The 21,710-nt window shown below is 40.8% G+C and overlaps 1 protein-coding gene across 2 annotated transcripts in view; it reads left to right on the top strand.

The window, feature by feature from the left end:
- The window catches only part of dusp10 (dual specificity phosphatase 10), a 41,463-nt gene that overhangs the window by 12,521 nt on the left and 7,232 nt on the right, over positions 1-21,710 (top strand). The window lies entirely within an intron of this gene.

Raw genomic sequence — 21,710 nt, 5'->3', positions numbered from 1 at the left:
GTGATCCATTTCTTCCCAAAGGAATGTTAGTAGATTTGTCGGCTCCTGTAAATTACTCCTAGTGTAGGTGGGTGGTAGGAGAAAAGGGAGCAGGGGAAGAGAACAGGTTGAAGATGGTAGTTGGTGGACACATGGAAGAGAACAGGAAGAGATTGCTGGGATTACTCTGAGAGTAGCCACCGACTTGAGGGGCAGCCTCCAAAATAAGGAAATGCAAGAAATAATTTGTATTGCACTTTAAATCTATTAATATTTTGGCACACTTAAAAATTTATCCAGATTTTGAGGGAAACTGCCAGTGGTTTAGCAGGCAATTGTTTACAGCTGCACACAGCTTGTGTACATGTTTGGCTAGATGTAGTAGCCCCAAAATTCTCACAACTGTTTGTCAGCAAACTCCAACTTTGGACTCTCGCAGCAGAGATCAAAGCAGCTGCAATTCACCAACATTTTACACTGAGAAATCAGTGTGATCAAGCTGTGCTGGGTTAGACATGTCAAATGGTCAGGATCATGGTTCATTGCTCCAGTTTATTGAAGTATCTTGACTTATTTTTATTTTTTGTTAAACTTTGAATATTTTTTTTTCTGAAATTAGGAAAATGTATCATTCCTCCCTCATGTGGGTGAGTAACCTACTCGTGAAAACATTGCAACATCTACCCTATCAAGCACCCCTAGGATTATATATGTGTGAACAACGTCACCTCTCATTCTTCTAAGGTCCAGAGAATTCAGTGTAAACATGCTGGTTCCAGCTCTTCTGTGTTATTTCTCCATACCTCGCTATTCTTCACTCTAAAATATTTATTCACCCACATTTTAGTAACTTAGTCATTTCTACACACCTCTGTCTTAAATAACTGGCTGCTTTTCTTGTGGTTATGTACCCTTGTTCAAGACGCTCTCACCAGTGAAGTTTTTGTCCTCTGAAGTACGTGCTAAGCAAAGACACCATCAGGATTGGTGCGATATGCTGCACCATCTAAAACAAAAAAATCAAGACAACAGCGTTCACCAGGAATGGAATAATACAATTCTTACTTGCTGCAACTTTAAAGGCACATTGACATATCAACACAATAAATAATCATACAACAAACACTAATACTATGTTATACTGGGTAACCAAACTATAATAGTGCAAGCCAAAGTAGGTAGTTCAACTTTAATACCACAAAGTCCATCTAGTTTAGTGCTGATGAAGGGTTGTGGTTAAGATTGATTGATTGAAGATGTAGCATGGAAACAGGCCCTTTGGCTCATCTTGTCCGTGCCAACCATCGATCATCCATTAATTCTAGGTCTCTGTTATCCCATGTTCTCATCCTCCCCCCCTGCACCAGGGTCAATTTGTAAGTCCCCAGGAGATTTTCCCCACTGCAGCTATCATTGGAGCATCCATTCATCTGCATCAACATTCTACAGTAACTGCTTGTTGCTTGGGTTCTGGTTCATCCATTTAGGTGGTAGGTGCATAGATCATGTCTGCTGGACTGCATACTGAGAAGTACAGAACTTGCCGTGCACAATAACAGTTGAGGCAAGGAATTCCACAGGGAAACCTGACCAAAATTTCCATTATCTTTGAAGATAGACACAAAAAGCTGGAGTTACATAGCGGGAGAGGCAACATCACTGGATAGAAGGAATGGGTGATGTTTTGGGTCTAGACCTTTCTTCAGACTTTTGATCTTTGTGTTGTGAAGTTTGTTGTCCAGATTGCACAGTGTGAGGGTCACCCAAAGAGAATATGTGAAGCCATTTCTAGGCTATTCTCTTATGGGCGAGATGCTGTAGCACGGTCCTTTTAACGCTGGCCAATGAATGTGATAGATTTATGGCACTATTTTCTAGAATAGCAGAAGACTTATTCCCAGTATACCACCTAATCATTGCTCAATATCTCTCAAACAAAGCCGACCATTGTCTTATTGTCAGATTTTGTAGGGATTGGTTGCTGTTCTTCCTGCAGTATTTCATTCGTTGTACTGTGCTTTGTGAGACCGGAAAGGGGTGCAGAAATGTTTACTCTAATTTATCAAAACAGAAATCACTATCAGTTTTGGTTGTTGCCTTGGCTACTTGCACTTTAATTGAATTCTATATCCCATTGCGGTTCTGGTTCTCATCTATTGGTGCTTCCCAGGCTAAAAAATTGGATCTGAGAATTGAAGACTTACGGGCCTATCCCACTTAGGCTATTTTTAGGCGACTGTCATAGTCGTAGCAGGTCGCCGTAAAAATGGTGACTGGACCCCCCCTTCAACATAACATTTGAAATAGAATCATTATTTTAACAACAAAAAAACTGAAGTCAGCACCAGCGACAACGTACGTCATCCTGGCAACAACCTACGTCATCTGTTACAGAGAAAGGTTGAACAAGTTAGGGCTTTTATTCTTTGGAGCGCAGAAGGTTAAGGGGGGACTTGATAGAGGTCTTTAAAATGATGAGAGGGATAGACAGAGTTGACGTGGATAAGCTTTTCCCACTGAGAGTAGGGAAGACAATGACAATGAAGATTCAAACAAGGGGACATGACTTGAGAATTAAGGGACAGAAGTTTAGGGGTAACATGAGGGGGAACTTCTTTACTCAGGGAGTGGTGGCTGTGTGGAATGAGCTTCCAGTGAAGGTGGTGGAGGCAGGTTTGTTTTTATCATTTAAAAATAAATTGGATAGTTATATGGACGGGAAAGGTATGGAGGGTTATGGTCTGAGCGCAGGTGTATGGGACTAGGGAAGAAAAGTGTTCGGCACGGACTAGAAGGGTCGAGATGGCCTGTTTCCGTGCTGTAATTGTTATATGGTTATTATATGGTTATCTTGGCCACAACCTAGGTCATCCAGGCGACAACGTACGACAGCACCTACGTCAGGAGAAGTCAAGCCAACTGTCGCCGACTATCGCCAAAAGGTTTTGAACATTTCAAAATCCACTGGCAACCAGACAAATGCTACTATTCTTTGGGCGGCTGAGGAGACTACTCACGACCATACAGGCGACACCCCGGCACCATGTGGCGACAGCTTAGTCGCCTAAAAAATTGCGTAAGTGGGACAGGGGCATTCGTGTGGATACAGAAAGGGAAGTCTTTGTTAGAGGTGCTCGGGCTGCACACGTAAGTCATGTGGAACCAACCAAAGTCAGCCCAGTGAGCTTGGCAATGGAAAAGATGCCAGAGAAGAGCTTTTGCTGTTATCCCAGCAATCAAGTTACTAACTTACCTAAGCACTTTTCCTGCCATGTTCCTTACTTGAACAAGTGAATTGTTGCCAAATGGCATCGTAAAACGAACACTGGAATATTGACAAATCCACTTTAAAAATGCAGCTAGCATCAAATTGGGACAGTTTATAAAATGTTTTGATTAATGGTTAATCAATTTTTTTAAATAAAATATTAAATCGCGAAGGTATCTTTTAGTACAGATATACATGAAAGAGAAGCCTAAACGCTACACTGAGAATTATGAAAGGCACATTAGACAGTGTGCCCACTGTGGCGTGTGCATGCTAACAAAGGATTGGATAGTACAGCTTCACTCCCTTTGTGAATTATTGAGAAAGTTGTTCGCAAAGAAGGATGATTTGCTTAGCAGATGTGCTTAACCTTTTCAGAAATTGACACCTGCTTAAACTCTGACTCTTAACTTGAAACTCTCCACTCACTTGTCACCATGGAAATGTGGTGGAGCTGGATAACAACAATGACATCAGTTGGCATGACATCAACTTTTGAATACTAACAGTACAAGGAATATCGTTTTGTTTAGGTTGTGTGTCAAGTTGTGGTAGATGATGTAATGCTAACAGGTGGTGCTAGGCATAATTGTTAAGATGAAAAAAAGTGCATATATTATTTGTCATGGACATTCTATGTATATTTTGGAAACATTTCAACTGCATTATTTGATCATATATTTTCGCATATCAATCCATTTAATATGTAAAGATAAAAATTTACAAGATAAAATTTGAGTTGATGGTGTTTCTAAGTTCATTAACTAATATATGCTAGGAAAATTATGGCCTCGCAATATGTTTTAATATTCATTTCTGTTTCATCAAGCATCATTAAAGATACCTTCAGGAAAGGAACATTGTAGTTCTGAAGATTTACAGTGATGGATGGTGGTTTTATTAATCAATACTTATAACCCCCCTTATGTACTTTCTGAATGTATGTTCATAACTGCTTGCATTCAATCAAGATAGATTAAAGAAACATGACATATTTTACTTTAATACAAAGAATTTTCAAAATTAGGTTGGATTTAACAACAAGCTCATTTTTAATCGACATAAGATATTGTCCTCCATAAGGTTAATAATCGGCTTCCAAACAGATGGGCCTTTCAATTTCTCCGTTTTGTTAATCAAATCAGGTATTCAGAAGCTAGAGTTATGCCCTGAATCGATTCTTGCATAAGGGTTGCAGGAGATAAATTACTTCATGCGTACAACTATTTTACTGGAATCAAAATACTCAAAGCAAGAGACAAGGGTGGCAGCTCTATAATCTGAAAACAAGTGTCAGAGTGATAGAACTGAATGTCATCTTTAAGGTGATACAAGGCAGCAGGTTTGGTTCACAATGCAATTTACATCAACATTGTGGTGGTTTATCTTGTATATGGAAGTTAGTCATAGAGTCAAGGTCATACAGCATAGAAACAGGCTCTTGGGCCCAACTTCTCCATGCTGACTAATATGCCCCAACTACACTAGTGCCGCCAGCTTGCGTTTGTCCATATCTCTCTAAACCTACCCCATCAATGTACTTGTCCAAATGTGTTTTAAACCTTGTGATGGTTCCTCCATTTTGAATCACATGATTGCTTTGTAATTTAGGAAAAAATGTACTGACCTCAGCAGAGCAGCCAGCTTATCATTTGCTAAAAGTTTCTTGCAATCAGTAGAGTGACTGTATGATTACAAATGATCTGCATTGCCTGTTGTACATAGGGAGCTTTTCAAAAAAGGTGCTTGTGAAGGTGTTGTACAAAAACAAAGTCTTCAAGTCTTAGCGCACTCTACACTTCTCCCCACTCGTTCCCGTGTCAGAGAAGGATCGCCAGTACCTCAGTAAAAAAATAATAGCAATGCAAACTTCTTAATCCATTCTATTTGATAGAGAGGCCTTCGGACTGGTAGTCATCCAAAAGCGGAGGTTTTGGAAACTGCTCTTCAGGCCTTGAGCACGTTGTCATCTAATGGCTTCATGGAATTTCTCGAAACAAGAGTCTTGTTAGAATTGGCTTCTGCAGACACTTAAAACTAACTCTGGGATATGTGGGAGCCTGAAAATAGTTGTCCTTGTCCATCTGGTTTTCACTGTAATGTGCATCCTGCAACAAACCCAATACCCAGTTTGTATATTTAATTAGCCTTGACGTGTATTGTAGTGATGGATGCTTATTTAATGGGGAAATTAATATACAACATGGCCACTCACTACTTTACCAATTTTCAAAAAAGGGAAAGAGTGACTGGTGTTTGAAAATCTTCCTCTATATGTTGGGTTATCAATTACGGACACACATAGCCTGTGAACACAAAGACTTCTTAGTATGATAGTTGACACTGGACTAAATAGTGGGTTATCTTGAATAACAGCTTTTGACATCATATCCTCTCATTTGCATCTTCTCCCTGGTGTTTAGCAAGTATTTTACAATGTAAATAACTAACCTATCTGACCTAGAATCCATCTCTTGCATGTATATTAGCTGTCGGGCAGCAACATAATATTGAATACTGCATCAGAAACTCACCTAATAATCGTAGAAGTTGAATGGCATTTCAACTTGCAGGCAAAAGCTATAGTTATGTTGCCATAATTTTAGTAGTAAAACCCGCTGTAGAATTTACCAAATGACTGCTGTGATTCAGATAGGCTTCATCCAGATCTTTATGTACGGTGGTGAAGATTTATTCAGGTGTCACAATATCGACATTGTTCCCTGAAACTGGGTAAGAGACCTGCGTGCAAATTAAAGTGAGTGTGTACACTGTGTAATTCTTGATATGCGGGTGGCATATTGGTGTGGCTTGGCTCATAGCTGGAATAATGAAAGCATTCATAAAATTCTCCACATGATTTTCTGAAAGATTAGTAATGTTTTAAATTCAAGATGAAACAGTTCATCAGAAGGTGAGGCAAATTAATTTTAATACAGACAAATCCTTACAGTATTTAATACAGTATTGCATGATTTGGCAACTTTGAATTTTTTTCACAAGGTGGAATTATCAAATACTCGAGAGAACGCCTTTTTGATGTGAGGGGAAAGTTTAAAGGATGGGTGCAAAGCACTTCTTTACAAATAGCGGAAGTTGCCTCGAGTGGTGGTAGAAGCAAAAATGATAGTGGGTGTCTAAGAAGCTTTTCGATGGACACATGCATATGCCGAGAATAGTGGAATCAGGATCAAATACAGGCAGTAGGAATTTAATTAGTTTACTTTGGTATCCTGGTCAACACAGACACAGTCTGAAGAAGGGTCTTGACCCGAATTGTCACGCATTCCTTCTCTCCAGAGATGCTGCCCATTCCGCTGAGTTACTCCAGCATCTTGTGCCTACCTTCAACACAGACATTGTGGGCTAAAGGGCCTCTTCCTGTGCTATACTGTTCTAAAGTTGGTTTGCACTGTTATGAAAGCAATTTTAAAATGTTAACTGTGACTCGGTTATTAGAACTCTTGCCTTTCTTGAGCTTAGAAATATTCAGAGGCCATATCCTCAGAATAAAAGGACGTTCCTTTAGAAAGGAGATTAGGTGGGATTTCTTTAGTCGGAGAGTGGTAAATCTATGGCATTCATTGCCTCAGGTGGCTGTGGAGGCCAAGCCATTAAGTCTTTTTTAAGGTGCAGATTGTCAGATTCTTGATTAGTAAAGGGCCTGTTCCACTACGGCAACCTAATTTGCGAGTTTAGAAGAGTTTGCGCTCGCCACAAACTCGCAGCATGGTCGACACGTGGTCCTAGGAGGTCATACGTGAAAAAATATCCGTGAGTAATAATTGATCGGCATGGTTCTTTTGAACTCGTAGTGCAGAGGTAGTGGGGTTGCCATGTGGTTATAGGTAGTTGTAGCTGTAGGCCAACGCCTTTGCTGACCGGGCATTTTAATTGGCTCATTGGGGAAAAAAAAATGTAAGCAAGAGTTTTCAGAACCAAGAAAGCCGAACAGTAATTTTAAATGCCCGCCAAGCTCTCAACACCACCCCCCACCCCGCCCCCCACCCCCCACTCTTTTAAAGGGCTTACCATACACTGCGCCAGCCATCTTTTATCTTCCTGTTCATCGTGGGTATCACCTTGGCTTTGCACGGTGTGAATTTCAGACAGCGCTCCTCAACTTTCCCTGGCCCCCGCCTTTGCAATGTGTTTGGGTGTATGTGTGTGCTGACGGTCGATCCAGCTCGCGGTTTCATCGCTGGTGGTCGATCCAGCTCGCGGTTACATCGCTGGTGGTCGATCCAGCTCGCGAAATTTCAGGCAAGTGCCCCCGAGCTTGAAGGTTGAAGACAGTTGCTGAAAAGTCACGTAAGTGGGACAGGCCCTTAAGGGAGTCGGGGGTTATGGGGAGGTGGCAGAAGAATGGGGATAGATAGATCAGCCATGATTGAATGGTGGAGTAGACTTGATGGATCGAATGGGTTAATCCTACTCCTTTCACTTATGAACATAAATATAGCACGATGCATCATTGGAGTCTTCTGGGTGGAGATATGAAACTACATCCCCACCTTTCTCGGATGAAAAGACCACATAGGATTATATTATGAAGAAGACCAGGTGGACCTTTGATGTCCTGGGCAATATTTATCTTTCAAATAAAGAGATTATCAGCTCACTTTACATTGGTGTTTATGGGAACTTGTTGTGTGCAAATGACATGTCACATTTCCTCTTACAGCAGTGACTACACTGGTTGCAAGATTCTGAAAGAGATGTGAAACACTTTATTTCTGGAAGGGAAAATAGATGTTACATACACTCCATTGATAATGCCGAAATAGCCAAGTATTAAACAGAAAGAGAGAAAAGAGTCTTATTCACATTGAGAAGAGAAAGGGGGTCTCAAGCCGGAGGAACACCTTGCATCCACAACGTATTTAACTTGGAGTATATTTTCAGTCAGTAAGAATTTACCCCCAAACAATGCTGGCATTGGAGCTTTTTGTTGCACAGATTTTAGCCTTTATTTTAGGATGTAAAATAGTGTGGTCTCCTCTCCAGCTTCTTAAATCCTAGTCCATGCGTGCAAATTGATGGCTGCATGAGCCTGAATTAACAGCCTTTGTGCCACAGATTAAAACAGCTTTAGATCGACAGGCTTTAGCTCAAAGGAATTCATTTAATTTTCCCAGATCAAAGCTTACCATTTTGTTTATGATTCTTGTAGAATTTAAAATGTAGTTCTTCAAAGCAAGTGTTTCAGAGCTTTCAAGAGGATTATTTTGGAAGGTCATATTTTTATGATGATAGTGTACATCATTTGCACAGTTTCCAAATAGCTGTAGTTTTTGTATTTCTATATCTTTAACTTGAGTCATTGAAGGAAACGTTCTATAACATTTTCCGTTCCAATATCACTCTCTTTATTTGCAATAAGAACTTGCTCCACCTGCTTAAGGGGAAATAAAGATGGTCATTAAATGCTGGCCTTGCCAATATCTGTCATGAATAAAGTGTTCGTGAGCTAAGGAAAATATGCTCTTGTAAATTGTACGTTTTGGAAACTTTCATTTTGTTGGATAAAGATGTGGGCTGCTTTCTGTGGCTGGGAATTTTTGTAGCGAGAAGTGGATAAAATCTGACTCATAACTGTGCACTGGTAATAAGTATTGCAAATATAGGTTCTCAATTTAAACAACACCAAAGGAAGAATTATTTGAATAGAAGCAGTATAATTCCCAACTGAAAGGATGGGGAAGGGGAAAAAATGCATTCAAGTACCTCAGTCCTGAGTCTTGGCCAATGCAAAGAGTTGAGGTGGAAGTATCAGGCACTGGTTACCAAAGAAGTACAGGCAAAAGCAATCCAATTTATATATTCATTTAAAACAACACAACACAGGAAATGATATGAACCTTGTTGCAATAAATTGTCATCAATAATCACATCATTCAAATTAAATTAGGTTCTAACCAAAAATTTAGCCAAAATGCATTTATTTTTAAAACAACAGAACGCACCCCAGCGGTATGAACATTGACTTCTCTAAATTCAAGTCTCCCTTGCTTTCCTTCTATCTCCATCCCCTCCCCTTTCCCAGTTCTCCTGCCAGCCTTACTGTCCCCGACTACATTTTATCTCTGTACCGCCCACTCCCCTGACCAGTCTGAAGAAGGATCTCAACCCGAAACGTCACCCATTCCTTCTCTCCAGAGATGCTACCTGTCCTGCTGAGTTACTCCATCATTTTGTGTCCATCTTCGAATTAAACCAGCATCTGCAGTCCTTCCCTACACAGAACACACCTTTTATGTTGCTAAGCAGATTTCAAACACAATTCAGATGACTTTTATCTTTGCACACTGTGTCGCTGAATTTATGGGATAAATCTCATGATCAATTGATCTGCATTCTACTTATTTTTTCTTGTTCGTTCCTAAACAAGACCAAGTACATTTCAAGCGTGTTTTTGTAATATTTTTGTATCCTGAAAATACAGTTGCAACTGATCTCCATGGACATTTGCAGAGGCGAAACCGCTTCAGTACATCGGTATGCACAGATCCATTTTCATGACTGCTGATGGCGAGGAGGAGATAGGGAAATGCTTTCAAAATTAGCCCAATTCCACACAAACATTTGTTTCATTTTAAGACCGAAAATCAGAAGTTTGGGGGGTATTTGATGAATTTTTGACTGCATACTTCAGAGGTAAAGCATAACATTTTAGCAATGACTGGGCTGACTGTTAAACTCATAAGGCCTATTTGTGGTGCAACATTTTGGGTCTGTGAAATGAAAACAGTAAAAGCTGGAAAAACGCAGCAGGTTAGGCAGAAAATTTAAAAATTGAAACTGGTTCAGGTCAAGTACCTTCCTCGAAACCGAGGTTAAGCTTTGGTAATGAATAAGTTTGTCTTTTTAAAGTAAAACGCTTGTCATATTTTACCCCACTTGAGATTCTTGAGTGATTCCGAAGGCCTTGACAGGTAACTATTGATGATCAGTTGCTCAGTAACCTGCTCCATCTCTGCAAACTCTCTCAGTAGCTCCACGGAATGAACCTGAGGAAGATGCTGGTGAGGCACTGGATCTCGGGTGAGCTGTCCTTAGGAAGGATGGACTGATTATTTCAATTATGTAGATGATGCTAAACATTCATTGATTTTGCCGTATGGAGCTTGATATACAAATGAATCTGAACTCTTTTCTACACATTTGGATTTTTTTTAAAGCGAAACTGCAGTGCCAGGTATTGTTCACTACTGGTTTTATGTGGGCCATTAATTTTAGCTAACCAGAGCAAATGATATTGTAAAGGTGGCAATGACTCTGAAGATAAATGATTGAAATGGGAGCTGGAGCTCACTGCGTGCTCAACTGTATCCAAAGTAACTTTCACAACTTCTCACTTTCACGAGGGTGAGGCTGCTTATGGGTAAATGGGCATCTAGTAAGCGTGAGGCTTTTAAACGTGAGGTGGCGTGTGTTCAGGTTAAGCATGTTCCTGTTGGAGTGAAGGCAAAGGCTGGCAGAAGGAAGGAATGCTGGATGGCAGAAGATATTGATGCTCTGGTCACGAAAAAGAAGACATATTTCACATAGGCAGCTGAGATCAATATAGAGGAAGAATATGGAGGTTGTTGGAGTGCTCTTGAGAGGGAAGTGGGTTAAAGGGGGAATGAGAAATCTTTGCTAGATATGGAGAAAGATAATCCAAAGAGATTCTGCAAGTAGATCAAGGGAAAAAGTAACTCGGGAGGGAATAGGCTTCATAAAAAGCAAAAAGGTTGTCTACATGTCAAGGCACTGGAGATGGGCCTGAATATTTCCCATCTTTACTTACCCTGGAGTAAGACATGGTTGCTAGGTAACTCGAGGAACTTAACAGTGATGTCTTGAAGAGAGTCCACATGGGATGTCACAGTGGCGCAGCAATAGAGTTGTTGCCTTACAGCACTTGCAGCGCCGGAGACCTGGGATCAATCCCGACTGCGGGTGCTGTCTGTATGGAGTGTGCACGTTCTCTCCGTGATGTGCATGGGTTTTCTCCAAGTTCTTCGGTTTCTTCCCACAATCCAAAGACGTACAGGTTTGTAGGTTAATTGGCTTGGTATAAGTGTAAAATTGTCCCCAGGGCATGTAGGATAGTGTTAATGTGCGGGTATCGCTGGTTGATGTGGATTCAGTGGGTCGAAGGGCCTGTTTCTGTGCTGTATCTCTAAACTAAACTACAGACAAGGAGATGCTACAGGAGCTTAACATGCATTAAGGCAGATAAATCCCAGGACCTAATTAAGTATATCCAAGGACATTGTGGGAAGCTGGGGAAGAAATAGTGGGGTCATGGAGAGATATTTATATCATGAATGAGATGCTGGAAAATGGAAAGATGGCTCATAATGTGCCTTTATTTGAGAAAGGCTGTAAGGACATACATGGGAACTATGGACTGATGAACTTTGCATCTCTTGTGAGTACATTATTGGAGTGGATTCTGAAAGTCAAGATCTTCAGCATTTGGAAAGGCAAGGACTAATTAAAGATAGTTAACACAGTTTTGAGTGCAGGAACTAATGTCTCACTAATTTAATTGTGTATTTTGAAGGGTGATCATGAAGGTGGAATGATAGACTTTGTTTACATGGTCTTTAGTAAGGCCTTTGACAATGTGCCACATGACAGGTTGGGCTGGAAGGTTAGGTTACATTGGCTCCAGGGCTAGATGGGTGTCCTGCTGTTTCTTTCGTACATTAACAATTTTGATGTAAATATAGGTGGCATGTTTAATAAGTTTGAAGATAAAACTAAAATTGATGGCATTGTGGGCAGTGAAGAAGATTATCTATGATCACAACAGGATCTTGATCAAATGGGCCAATGGGCCAAGCAATGGCAGATGGATTTTAATTTGGATAAATGCGAGATGTTACATTTGGTAGAACTGACCCGACCTGGACTTGCATTGTAAATGAGTATTACTATAGTACAGAGATCTATGGGTGCTGGTAGATTGTTTCATGAAGGTGGTGACACAGGTTCGTAAGGTCATAAGAAATATGATTCGGCCCATCAATTCTACTCCGCCATTCAATCATGGCTGATATATCTCTCCCTCCTAACCCCATTCCCCTGCCTTCTCCCCATAACCTTTGATACAATGGCATGCTTGCCTTCAGTCAGTGAAGGCATTTGGCATGCTCTCCTTCACTAGTCAAGTTATTGAATACAGGAGGTGGGACGCTTTGTTTCAACTGTACAAGACATTGGTAGGTTACGCTCGGAGTATTGTGTACAGTTCTGGATGTTTTACTGTAGGAAGGACAGTATTAAACTGGAGGGAGTGAGTCACAAGGATGTTACTTGATCTGGAGGGTTTGAGTTATATGGAGAGGCTAGATGGGCTTGGACGTTTTCCCCAGGATCATGGGAGGCTAAGGGGTGATCTTATAGAGGACATGGAATGAGCTGTCAGAGGAAGTGCAGAAGACTGGTTCAATTATGACATATTAAAGGCACTTTGATAGGCACATGAACGGGGAAAGGTTTGAAGGAATTACATAGAGGCAAGTAGACTGTTTCAGTTAGGCAACTCTTGTCAGCATGGGCAAATTGGGTCAGCATGGTGGTTTCCATGCTGTGTAGCTCTATCAGTCTATGACTAAGGACCAGAAAATTAATTTCAGATTAAAATGTCATATGCTTGGGCTAACAAAAAAAAATGAAGGGGGTTTAAAGGGCAAATAACGAATGGCTTTTGGAATAAAGCAGCTCTGCCCATGTAATATCACTGTCTCCTTTAGGTAGTGTTGTGTAGCAAAACAGAATGCCTTTCAGAATCTTGGGATGATGAATTGAGAATCGATTACAAATTTATTTCCAGAAAAGTGATGGTCGTATGTTGTTTACTGTGGGCTCTCATCATGTACGTATTAATGATATTAATATCATCATCTGTTGTTAAGTGGTAATGAAACTGCAGATGATGGAAATCTGAAATAAAAACAGGAAATGCTGACATCACTCAGCAGTTTGGGTGGAGTCATTGGAAAAAGAAACAGTTAAATGTGTCAGCCCCGTGGCCATTAGTCAGAACTGAGAAAATGAGAACAAGTTAATTTCCATTAGCAGAAGAGGTGTGTAGAATAGAGAAGGTGGAGTTCCAATGGAATTTCTCAGGGTTGAGAGCATGACTCCATATGTTGCGTATGGAGATATTGTTGCCAGTATTTTCTGTTTTTAAATGGTGTTGATTAAGAAATAAATATTGGTCAATGCCACTGTTTTAACTCCCCTGGTGACCTTCAGAGATCAGTGGACCTTTTGTGTACACTTGAGAAGGGAAAGTTGACCACAATTTAACAAAAGCAGCTTATGCAACATTCCCTCGCCATAACACTGAACAGTCGAGCTAATTTTTCACCTCAAGGGTCTGAATTTGGACTAGAACCCATAATCTGCTAACATCTGAACTATGCTTGCAATGAAGTTGAGAACAGATAATTAAAGATCTGAATAGGTTAAGTGTGGGTGTAACCGTGGGAGGTAGATTTAATTTGCACAACTATGAAAATATAAATTTTGAGCGAAAACAAGGGTAGATCTGAATATTAATTCAATGATGAAAAGCTGAAACTGTTTAACAGAGATAAGGGTCCATGTGCACACAATACAAAAATGTAGAAGTCAGATTAACCATAGCATCTGACATTTTAAACTGAATGTTAGTCCTTGCATTCAGAAAGCTAGAATATAGGTTGTGTTCCCCTGAATACAGCGTGTTGTTTCAATAGCTACATCTTAATAACAGATACATTCACCTTAGAAGAAATAAAAGCGCACCAGATCATTACCAGGGGTCCAACAGATGAGGGAGGATTACATTAACCAGGCTTTGAGAATGCATCCTGTACCTCAAATTTAACTCTGGAGTCCAGCAAATGTCCTCTCCCACTAAGTAATGAATAGTTATATTGATTTAATTTCATTTAATTGATTTAATATATTGATTAATAATTCTTTTGAAACCATAGCCACAAAGAAAAAAAATGGAGAATAATGAGTATTCCTGAAAATAATTCTGGATAGGTTAAAGCCATTACATGAAAACCAATTAGGTTTTTAAAGGATAACAATAGACATTTTGAATGGGTGACATTTAGTGGTTTTTCGAATCTCAAATAGACAGTCAGAACCTGTTCCACTACCAGGGAGCATAGCTTTAAAGTGAATGGGACAAATGTTCAAGGAGATGTGCAGGGCTTTTCTTTTCCAGAGGGTGGTGTGTGTGCCTGCAATGCTTTGCCAGGGATCATGGTGGTGGCAGATATGATAGTGACATTGAAGAGACATTTGGATAGGCACATGTATATGCAGGGAATGGAGGGATATGTATTATGTACAGGCAGATAAACGTTGATCTTGGCATCATGCTCAGCATAGACATTGTGGGCTGAAGGGCGTGTTCCTGTGCTGTACTATGTTCTAAGTTTACACCAAAGGAACCTTTCCAGGCCAGTGCACATTGAATACATAGGCTGATGAGGAATATTCAGCAGAAGATGCAGTCCAATATAAATTAAGTAGCTGGGAAGAATAATAGCTATAAAGAGAAGCATGCAAACCTGACACTCTTACCACATGAGCTGAATTTGCTAAGAGGAGACCTGAGTATTTATTGATTTTAAAGAGCTAATTAGAATGAATAAGGAGCATTGTTTACATCGAGCAATAAATGATAAAGGGCAAATGTTTAAAATTTGCTGAAAATAGAAAAATAAGAAAGGTTAAAAGCAAAAAACACATTCACATAAAATTCATTGCACTGAAGTGCATAACAAAAGTAGATCTAAGGCAAAGCGGGATAGAACAAAGTTTAAAATCCTTTACTGGAAGTTAATACAGTTCACTGGGACACTATCTTGTTAATGGGATATTTACGACTGTTTTATTTAAAGAAAGATTTTAAGATTATGTGATGAGTTTAGATTAAGCAGGGATAGGAAAGAGCAGATAGAAACAGACTAGGTGCACCAGATGCTAAGGTGGAAGGAACAGAGAACTGGAGGAAGTGACAGTACTGCAAAGGCTATAGAAAAAAATGGAAGGATTTTAAGAAGATGATGAGATTTTCAAATGTGAGAGTGTGGAACCAGAGACCAGCATCAAATAGTAACTTTGGGATGAGAATGTTAGACTGTCTGAAAAATTATACAATGACAAGGTTTTGAATTATTTGAATTAGTGGAAAGTGTACAAAGCTTTTGGCAGGACTTAAAGATATTGGCTTTAGTATTCCCCATCTTTAGTCGGATGAAGTTGTAGCATATCCAACAGAATGTTGAGCACTGCAGTAGGGCAGGCTTCAGCAGGTAGAATTAGGCATCATTCGATATGCATGTACAAATTAACCATATCATTGGGGAAACGTGTTCTAGAGTTGCAAGCAAATAAAGAAAAATGAATAGGGGATCAAGTGGTGACGAAAAGGGGATAGGAAAAGAAGCACAATTTACATAATGTGAAATTTCTATAAGCTTTTTAAAAAATGAAGAATCATTGCAAAGGATGACTCAAAGGTTATTTTACATTACAATGGGGTTGTACATTAACAATGGCATTGTATTAATGCAGAACTTGTAAAGGACATCAGCTTTGCTTCATTGATGAAAAACTGCAAGGTGTTATAATTGGTGGCACATTTCCTTCTTAACAGTCGTTCATGTTTGTAGTTATGTTACCATCAACCTACCATAATCCACCGGGCATCAATGTAACCTCACCTTCAGCTTAAAATAATTGAAAACTGAAGCATTTCACAAGTTGGTTGGTTGATTGAAATAAATTATATTTCAGAGTTTTATTTCACTTCAAGCCAAACATTTAGCACATTGTTCATTGGAAGATAACAGACACAAATACATTTCAGAAAGGGAATTTATTTGTCTGGCCCAATTACTCTAAGCTTAAAGGGCTAATTCAAGAGTTCTCCCGAGTTTCCCCTGATTCGAACTCGGAAAATTACGGTAATAGCCGCTCTTAGGTACTCGGGGCTCTCGTGGACATTTTTCAACATGTTGAAAAATCTTCACGAGCTTACCGCGTTTCCCGAGTACCTGCCGTTAGCGTTACGAGCTCCGACGTACCCGCTACGTACATTATACTTGCTTACCACGAGTTTGATTTTTTTTTAAACTCGGGAGAGCTCTTGAATTAGCTCGTACAGTGGGACAGACCCTTTATGATTTTTCACTCAGTCTGTCACCACTCTCCCACCCTTGGCCAGTGATTTTGCAGACTTAATGATCACCTGTAACGGAGCTTCCCCCAAGATCCACCAGCTACACTCCAAAGATTGATTCTGTCCGCATGTGTCCCTGTACCAGGCCATGGCTCAAGGCTTCCCTGTTTCCTCTTGTGCTTATTCGTAACCCCAACCCTCACCCTCAGGCATTGGAGGCCATGAAATTGCAGGTGGCATGCCAGCGACAGAAAATGATCAACATTTTCAGCACCAATGAATTGCTAGGCCTGCTCTACATGTGTTGGATCATAAATTGAAATAGAAGGCAATCTAATGGGACTGGCATGAGGCATGACCATGCACAATTTACCTTTCCCGTGCCTTTTGTACAGTTGCTGAAATGCAAATACTCATCTGGAATCAGATTACCCGGGGAGGGCCATTGTCTAATTTGAGCATAGGGATGGAATAGTCATGGCTTTTTGCACGCTGTGCATAAATGCAGCATAGGTCTGGGAGCAAGGGCACAAGTTGGGCTAAGAGCATATGCTGGAGCATTGCAGTGTACGCAGTATCACGAGGGCATCATATTCACGTGGCCTGGCCCTTTACGGATTGAACAACGCTTGGGAAACTCCTCAACCTACATTTTCCCCACTCCAACACTAGAGAGTTGATGAACACAACATGCTGGAGTAACTCACCGAGTCAGGCAGCAAATCTGGAAAAAATTAATAGGTGACATTTTGGGTCGGAACCCTTCTTCAGAATGTTCTAAACAGTATGTTTGAGAACAGTCGTAAGAATATTTCCGATCCAAAACGTCACCTATCCCTTTTTCCAGAGATGCTACCTGGCCCATTGAGTTACTGCAGCATTTTGTGTCTAACTTCAGTGTAAACCAGCATCTACAGCTCCTTACTACACAGAGTTGTCAGTTTGGGGTATTTATCAAACGTATTCAACAATGTGTGAAGATTGCTGGGAGCCCGTTGAAAAATTCATGCAACAGCTTGACCAAGTTGAATTATAAGATTGCACCACAGAAATAATATTTTTTTTAATTCAAACCAGTGGAAAAGTTGCACACTTGCTGTTTAGCTTTAATATTCATAACGTCACAGAAAGCTGAAGCTGAAGAACTGGCTTTGATCTGCAAGCTATACCTACATTCCAGGCAAGCCCCATGTTGTGTTACACACTGGGGAACTGTATCTGGAAGCTGTTTTGCTGACCTGGAGAGTTCTTTCAGTTGAGGCCTTTTTTCAAGAGGTATTCTTGGGGTTTAACCGCTGCACAATTGATCGAGGGGAAAAAATAGGATTAATTTACGATTGATGCACCCTTGGTAAGTTTCATTCAGTTTAGATAAAGGAGTGCAAATGCAGGAATCTGAGTCCAGCAGTCATCAAACATAGACTTTTGGTTCTGGGCTCAAATTTTACATCATATCCTCATTGTTAAAAAAAATCATAGGGCTAAATCCAGGTCTTCACTTTAGTTAAGTAGTTTGGGACCGTTCGAAATTTTGGGGTATAAGATGCTATTACCAGAACATACAATTGTTCTTGACCATTTATTCCATGACTAAGAAGTGAACTATAACTAAGAATCAAATTGATACAGCAGGTTAATTAACTTGCTCATTCTTCCAATGGTGCAGTCAACCAATTTTAACAATTTCCACACGTAAAATAGGAAAACCGGAAATTGTCCAGCTTTCTCGTAGAGTTAGCTGGCAGTCTAAATCTGGTAGCACAGCTGGAGAGGATGTCAAATGGAAGTCATATGAACGCTGGCAGCAAGCTGGCATGTTATTGTGGAGTCAGGAGAAGCAAATAAACCTTGCAAATGATTTTTGGATTTTTTTTGTTGATCAGCTTCCCTTTAAGGTCATTGTAGGTTACTTTGTCATTTAACGCTGACACAGTGGAACAGAACAGGCCATGTGCCGAGCTACACCTTGCAAATGTGAAAAACGCATGACATACATTATTTGCATTTCAAGATAGGACAGGAGGATCATAACAAGGAGGATTCATAACAAGAGGATTTCAGTATAGGAGTAGAGAGGTTCTTCTGCAGTTGAATAGGGCCCTTGTAAGACCACATCTGGAGTATTGTGTACAGTTTTGGTCTCCTAATTTGAGGAAGGACATCCTTGTGATTGAGGCAGTGCAGCGTAGGTTCACGAGATTGATCCCTGGGATGGCGGGACTGTCATATGAAGAAAGATTGAAAAGACTAGGCTTGTATTCACTGGAGTTTCGAAGGATGAGGGGCGATCTTACAGAAACATATAAAATTATAAAAGGACTGGACAGGCTAGATGCAGGAAAAAAGTTCCCAATGTTGGGCGAGTTCAGAACCAGGGGCCACAGTCTTAGAATAAAAGGGAGGCCATTTAGGACTGAGGTAAGAAAAAACTTTTTCACCCAGTTGTTAATTTGTAGAATTCCCTGCCACAGAGGGCAGTGGAGGACAAATCACTGGATGGATTTAAGAGAGAGTTAGATAGAGCTCTATAGGCTTGTGGAATCAAGTGATATGGGGAGAAGGCAGGCACGGGTTTTTGATTGGGGATGATCAGCCATGATCACAATGAATGGCGGTGCTGGCTCGAAGGACCAAATGGCCTACTCCTGCACTTATTTTACATGTTTCTATGATTGTCCAGTGACCCATCTTAAAAACCTTTCTCATGATGGCATCGGCCAGACTGCAAGAGTAAACAGTGGTGGTGAAGGGGAGGGGTTTGGCAGCGCTTGGCGACAGCGATTTGAAGTGCCCTGTTTCATTACCATTTTCAAGGTGATGCTGCTCTTTTTAACACTGGAGTTAGCATCTTTATATTCCCCATCCACTTGAAGCATCACGTCCGACAGGGATTAATTGAGAAATGCTAAAACTAAAAAAAAAGTCAATTACCAGTGCAATTCGTTTTGAAAAAGAAATCCATATGAAAACATTGGGGAAATAATTGTACCTTAATAAGGAAACATTTATTTGTAGTTGGTTAAATGTTTCTGCAGTGAAGGTTAAGGGTTGCCAGGAGAGAACAGGGCAGTGTGATTATTCCTGAACCACTATGACAATTGGCAAAGAGTGGTATATGGAACGGTCTCCTTCTCTTCTGCATGGCCTGTGACCCAGGCATGGTATTGCAACAGAAGAACTAGTCAGTTTATTTGACATTTGCCTTATAGTAAAACAAAAATCATGCACTTCATGCCTTTTTTGGGGGAAATGCGAATTGTTAGGCCGGATCTTGTTGGGAAATGCCAGTGTTGTAAAGCTAACATTTAACATGCGGCACAGTGGTGCAGCAGATAGTGCTGCTGACTCACAGCACTGGGAACCCTGGTTTGATTCTGACCTTGGGTATTGTCCATGTGAAGTTTCATGTCCTCCATATGATAGACAATAGACAATAGTTGTAGGAGTAGGCCGTTCGGCCCTTCGAGCCAGCACCACCATTCAATGTGATCATGGCTGATCAGCCCCAATCAGTACCCCGTTCCTGTCTTCTCCCCATATCCCCTGAGTCAGCTATCTTTAAGAGCCCTATCTAGCTCTCTCTTGAAAGTATCCAGAGAACAATGATCTTATGTTGCCCTTGGGTGTGCCAGTTTCCTCCCACACCCCAAAGACGTGCTGGTAGTTTAATTGGCTATTGTGTATAATCCCATAATGTGATGGGTGGTAGGAAAATCCAAGTGGTATTGATGCTCATGTGAAAGCAAATAGGTTAACAGGGAAATAAATTGGGGAAAAAGGTTAGAGGCAGCATAGTGGCAAAACGGAAAGTTGCTGCCTTACAGCCCTGGGGACCCGGTCCTGGCTTTAGTACTGTCTGTACGGAGTTTGTACGTTCTCCCCGGGTTTCCTCCGGGTGCTACGGTTTCCTCCCACACTCCAAAGAGGTACAGGTTTGTAGGTTAATTGTCCTCTGTAGATTGGAAATTGTTCCAAGTGTGTAGGATAGTGCTAGTGTACCGGGTGATCGCTGGTCGGTACGGACTCAATGGGCTGAAAAGCCTGTTTCCACACTATATCTCAATATTTAAAAAAATCCTGAACTTACTAGCTGAACTGCAGTGGTGATTTGTCAGTCGTGGTTTTGCTGCTGCTTTTTCCGTGGAATCCATCAACTGGGGTGGATGAGTGGCATAGCAGATAGTTGTGCTTCACATTTTCAGCAATGCATTTTCACTCCCGATCTCCAATGCTGACTGCGTGGAATTTGCAATTCACGCTGTGATGACATATGTGCTTCATCTGGATGCTCCAGTTTCCCCTGATAATCTTATTTGTCTGCTTAAATTGCCAATAATGTGAAAAATCGAGGGGAATAAATGTAAATGAATATTTGTGATCAGCACAGCACTGTGCAATCAAGGAAGGTACTGCAGATGCTGGTTTATACTGAAGATAAACACAAAATGCTGGAGCAAATTAGCGGGTCAAGCAGCATCTCTGGAGAAAAGGACTAGGTGGCATTTCGGGTCAGAACCCTTCTTCAGACCGGAGGTTCCAACATTTTCTGTCCAACTTCTGTGTAGTGAAGGGTCTACTTCTGTACTATATAACAGGGTGACTGGATTCCATGGTGTCAACACCAGCTGATCTGCCTAGAGATGGGAGCTGATCATAAGCACATTTATTTGAATGGAAGATTTATCATTAGGAAAGTAAAATCTCTATAATTATCCTTACTTTTAACATTTTCTGTTTCCAGGTGATGATATAGTTTTAGGAATTGTATTAAGTTTTTTGGGTTGTTTACTTGAGTTTAATGGATCTTGAAGGCTTCAAATACAGGGACGAAAACAAGCATTCAACAAACTCGGTAGCTTTGACATGCACAGGGACGTGGGTTTTGTGAGCCAGGCTTGTTCAGGACCTCCTTGTGTCACGCAAGCCTCTGGCACAGTGCAGGCCCTTGCCATTCAAACAGTAAACACTTTGCCAGCCTGTGAGGTTCAAATTAGTTAAGAGTTTAGTTTAGTTTAGAGATACAGAGCGGAAATAGGCATTTTGGCCCACCGAGCCCGCAGCAACCAGCGATCCTCGCACGCTAAATCCCCTGTCCCACTTAGGAAACCTGAACGAAAAACTCTGGAGACTTTGCGCCCCACCCAAGGTTTCCGTGCGGTTCCCGGAGGTTGCAGGTGGTTGCCAGAGACTGCAGGTAGTGGAAGCAGGTAGGGAGACTGACAAAAGACTCCGGGAACCTCCAGGAACTGCACAGAAACCTTGAGTGGGGCGCAAAGT

Source organism: Leucoraja erinacea, chromosome 8 (assembly GCF_028641065.1).
Source record: "Leucoraja erinacea ecotype New England chromosome 8, Leri_hhj_1, whole genome shotgun sequence".
NCBI lineage: Eukaryota > Metazoa > Chordata > Chondrichthyes > Rajiformes > Rajidae > Leucoraja > Leucoraja erinaceus.
This window is presented reverse-complemented; position numbering and strand designations above follow the sequence as displayed.